This window comes from Gorilla gorilla, chromosome 16 (genome assembly GCF_029281585.2).
Source record: "Gorilla gorilla gorilla isolate KB3781 chromosome 16, NHGRI_mGorGor1-v2.1_pri, whole genome shotgun sequence".
NCBI classification, from domain to species: Eukaryota; Metazoa; Chordata; class Mammalia; order Primates; family Hominidae; genus Gorilla; species Gorilla gorilla.
This window is the reverse complement of record NC_073240.2, coordinates 39,459,486-39,464,256: the sequence shown is the minus strand read 5'-3', so window position 1 is coordinate 39,464,256 and position 4,771 is coordinate 39,459,486. Positions and strand designations below refer to the sequence as shown.

Below are 4,771 nucleotides of genomic sequence, written 5' to 3'. Positions count from 1 at the left end.
GCATTTTCCAAAAGGAAAGAATTCCACCTCATCCCATTTTAAAAACATATTTCAATAAGCGCAAATGCTTTTTTTTCTTTTTTTTTGAAGATGTGAAATCTTGTACTGGTTGTTGGTTGTTTCTCTTTCAGTACAATCAGAAAATAGTGGAATACTGAATTATGGGAAGCTTCCATTATCTCAGGTGTCAACATTCCATAGGTTGGTGCGGGGGCAGTTTTTATGTTCTATAATACAAAGCATACTAAATGGAATAAATGGAAATTTAGAGTCACAGTTATACATTCAACTTATGTCTTCTCTTTTAAGCATTTTAAACTACCTCTATTATATTGATTTTTAGAAGAATTGTTTTCTAAAGAAAACTGCTTCCTGATGTTGGCGCAAGTGGGCTCTCTGTGATATCTGTGGCCATGGTAGTCCATTTTTCCTAGTAACTTTGTTAATGTCCTGAGAAAAACTAGAAATTTGAATAGGTAGGATATGGGGTATATGATATTATGAATTATTGGAACTTACATTGTGTACAAATGGCTCATAATATCTGTCTACTGATAAAAATATAATCTCAACATTTTAAGAAATCTAAGTACATATTAGGATTACTTTCCTCAATTTCTTTGTGTTAATAGGATATAAAGAATAGGATTTCCCAGAGGAAGAGACATTTTTATCCCAGTAATCCGTAAGTTTCTGTTTTGGCTTGGTTTTGGTTTTTGCTAAGATTCACAGGATTTACTATGTTCTAGGCACTAGTGCCTTTCTCATTTAATTCATATTACAATCTTAAATTAGATATTATGACATTTTACAGACAATAAAATGGGGTGTAGAGAGATGTATCCAGAGCTGCACAGCTAGTGGACGTCTGAGCAGGAGCCACATGCAGAAGAGTCTGACTCCAGGGCCTCAGCGTGTAATGCCCTACACCTGCTGCATGGGTTTACATTTCCAGCTGCTTTAAAGTTAAGACTATGGATGTCTGAACAGCTCTTTTTCCTTAGAGCATAAAACTAAACTAACCTAATTTTTTTTAACAGTGCTGTGTTTAGTCATTCCTCCCAATGCCAGTGATCCCTTACATCTGGGTGTTGTCCATCATCCCTGCCCGTCTCTGTGCATCCACAACTGCCACATCCTGAGAGCTCAGTCCATCATGTGAGCCTCCATAAAGGCTCCTCCATGCAGCCCCCTCCCCTCCATCTTCTCCCTTGCCCTGTAGCAGGTTCTCCTGAGTCCTCCCTTAGACCATTGCAATAGCCTCTGTATTTGAAAGAAGTCTCTGAATTCAAGGGACACAAACTCCTCTCAAAGTGATCTAGGTAAAAGAGTGTGACCTAATGGACACTGGGAGGAAGGGCTACAGAACAGAAGGCTGATGCAACCTCCGGGCCTTGGGAAGAACTGGGAATAAGGCTCTCCTGCCTTCCCACCTCTTGCCTCTGCTTCTCTGCTTATCCCGTCACTTTCATTCATTCTCTCTGAGCATATGGCATACCCTACATGTCAGGAAACACCACTACCTAGGGCTCTCAGGAGTGCCAGCCCACAGCTTCTACAATAGCAAGAGATACAGTTATAGAACCAAACTTGGGTCCACTCACTCGGTACAGTAAGACCAGATGTGCACACTGAGATTTTGCAGCCACAGGAAGGAAGTTGTTTATTTGCAGGGCACCAAGCAAGGAGGAACAGGCAGCTAATTCTTATATCCTGACCTCAATGGCTTGCAAGTAAGGGTTTTGAAAGGCAGGTGTAAATTTCAGGAATGCAGAAGTTACAGGCAAAATCATAAATCAATACATGGAGGTTACACATTAGTGTTGGCCTAAAAGGGTGGGATATTTTGAAGCGTGGGTTTACACATCTTAGGTAGATTCAGTGATTTTCTTATTTTCAATTGGTTGAGGAAGAGAAGCTTTGTTTAAAAATTTGGAGTCAGCAGAAAATAATGTTAGCTCTGGCTCATGGGTGTGGCTCCCTCCAGGACCCCAGGGAAAAAATTGACAAGAATGGTGGTCAGAGTTTAGTCTTCAGGTCTCTCTTATCTGAGGTCTACGTGCCAGTAGATCCAATTGGTGGGGGTGTGGGTTTCTGAAAAACAACCTGGGGACATATGTTAATATGTTATCATAAGAATTACCTCCATTTTTCTAACAGTTCATTTTTTCTCTTTTTCTTTTCTTCCTTCCTTTTCTCCACTTTCTACTTATCTCTTTAGAAATGCAATTATAGCCTTTTACCTCCTCCTCACCAGATACTCTCTACAGGGCAAGTTCATCAAACTGTGTGCTTAGAAGCTCTGGAGCAGAACTCTCACCCACCAGAAGATTGCCTCAAGAGAAAAAAGATGATTTACAACCCAAAGTATGCCCACTAGAGTTTTTGGCCGTTTTTACAATGTATTCCTGCCCATGAAGATGCCAACTTGACTGCCCAATACATAAAGCACCAAAGCAAGTATGTGGACCCCCCCACACCTCCTCACTTCTGCTCCTGTGTAGGCCCCCATCTTTAAAAGCACTTACTTTCTCCTGCAAAAGCAAATCAGACCCTTAAAGCAGGAAGGCTTTTCTTCTTCTCCTAAACTAGCTTTGGAATAAAAAGTTATTTTCTTTATACCAGACCTCACTCGTGTGAATTGGACCCTGCAAATGTCATGTGACTGAACCTGTGTTTGGTTACATTATCTTTAGTTTCCAGTGAAACCAAGCATCCCCCGATTCTAACTTCCTTGTTATTGTTTTAGGTTACTATTACCTTCTTGTTTATCAAGTTCACATTTACTTCTTAGGGCTAGCTAGGTGCCTGGGATTTCCCTTGAAAGAACTCAGGATTTTCCTTGGTTTCTATGCTTGGGGGACTACAGGGCCCTAAAAGGGAGCCCCTCCTCTGTCTCAACACCCTAATTCCCAGAATCTGTTTGGAACAAAGACTCGCAGAGAAGCATACCTCTAGATCAACCAAACGTGGTGAAGGAGCAGGGTCAGGTAAGGACATGGAAACACATGCTTGGAATTGGAGGGGTACAGTTCCCAGAACAAGCTGTTGCTTTTCCAACCTCTGTGGATTTGCCCTTGCTGTTCTCTCCTTCATACCCACCTCATGATCTCTCCTCACAACCTTCACACAAGGCCATCTTAAATAGCACCAACCAGGAGTCTTATTCCATCACCTCCAAGGGGCCTCTGTTCTTTGAATCCCCCACCCCACTGCAATAGTTGTTTCCTCCCTTAGGACACTTCCTTACTTACATTAAGAATAGTGTTTGCAAGTTTCCTGGCAGAATTAAACTCCTTGAGAGGAGATCTTAATCACTTGTATACTCCCCAGAAATATCAAGCAAAATTCTTGCCTACTACAGGAACGCCATAATTGTTTTCTGAATGGTTGAATGCATGAATATAATTAATGACTGAGACAAGTTTCAGGAAGTATGTTGGGTGTTAGATTCCTCATCAAGCAGCGCAGACTCTTCACAGGGTTGCTGGAAGTTTGTCCTTTGTTGGACAGAGGATGCACCATGACTTTTCTCATTGACGGGTTTAGTGACACGCACGTATTAGTTTACTAATCTAGACCTGAGGAAAGTATGGTTTAACAGCTCAACTTACATATTTATTGATACCAGAGATATCCTATTGGATTCATTTAAATTATACCTGGGGGCAAATGTTACCTCTGCCTCTACATTCTTGATGCAAGCTACTTAAAGCCTAAGTTTCTTCTTCTACTGAATGGGAGTTAAGAGAAGCTCTCTTACAGAATTGCCTTTAGCCTCGAGAAATAATCACCTGGGCTAGCTTCAAGACACGGGCCCTACGTAGTCTCACAATAACGCTGCTCAAAAGGGGCCCCCACACAGGAGGTTCTATGCTCTGTAGTTGTAGTCCTGAAACTGTTTATATCTTTGAATTTGTTTTCTGTGAGTGACGTCCAATAGGACAATGGAGCATGCCCTGGGATCCTTACAGCCTGGCTCACCATAGTTCTGCTTCCTACCACCTCCCAGGGCAAGTTCTTGGCCACTCACCTACCCACTGTCTGGTGCCCTGGTCTCTGTCTCATTGTCACCCACCCCCAACTAATCGGGTCTCACACGCTGGTACAGAGAGGATCAGGGTAGGCCTATGCCTGCCAGAACATGGTATGGTAACACCTTCCCAGGGCTAGCAGAACCAGAGTGTGTTTATTTAGCAACTCAGCAGGGGCAAGCTTCTCACCCACCCCATCCAGATACATAGTAGGTCCCAGCACAGAGGTCACCAGTCATATTAGTCTGTGTACATTGTTATAAAGGAATACCTGAGACTGGGTAATCTATTAAAAAAAAATGGTTTACAGTTCTGCAGGCTGTACACAAAGAATAGAGCCAGCATCTGCTACTGGTGAGGGCCTTCAGAAGCTTGCAATCATGGCAGAAGGTGAAGGGGAGCTAGCCACATGGCAAGAGTGGGAGCGAGAGAGAGAAGGAGCAGGGTCTAGACTCTCCTTAAAACAACCACATCTCATGTGAACTCATTACCACAGGAAGAACAGCAAGACATTTTTGAGAAATCTGGCCCCATGACCCAAATGCCTCCCATCAGACCCCACCTCCAACACTGGGGATCACATTTCAACATGAGATTCAGGGGGGACAAATAACCATATCACCAGTCCACCATGGGTTGGAGAAGGGGAGATGCCTGTTTTGACCTCCCCACTGCAGACAGGACATGGCACGTTGGTCCAGCAGCCAAGGGACCACAACATCAAAGGAGCTGGTGAG

At 43.1% G+C, this 4,771-nt stretch overlaps 1 long non-coding RNA gene across 1 annotated transcript; it reads left to right on the top strand.

Moving 5' to 3' along the window:
- Positions 1 to 251: 251 nt before the first annotated feature.
- LOC129527085 (uncharacterized) lies at positions 252 to 2,621 on the top strand. The gene is made up of 4 exons (XR_008671984.1): positions 252 to 387; positions 633 to 685; positions 815 to 965; positions 2,222 to 2,621. It is a non-coding gene; the product is annotated as an uncharacterized lncRNA (long non-coding RNA).
- The last annotated feature ends 2,150 nt before the right edge of the window (positions 2,622 to 4,771 follow it).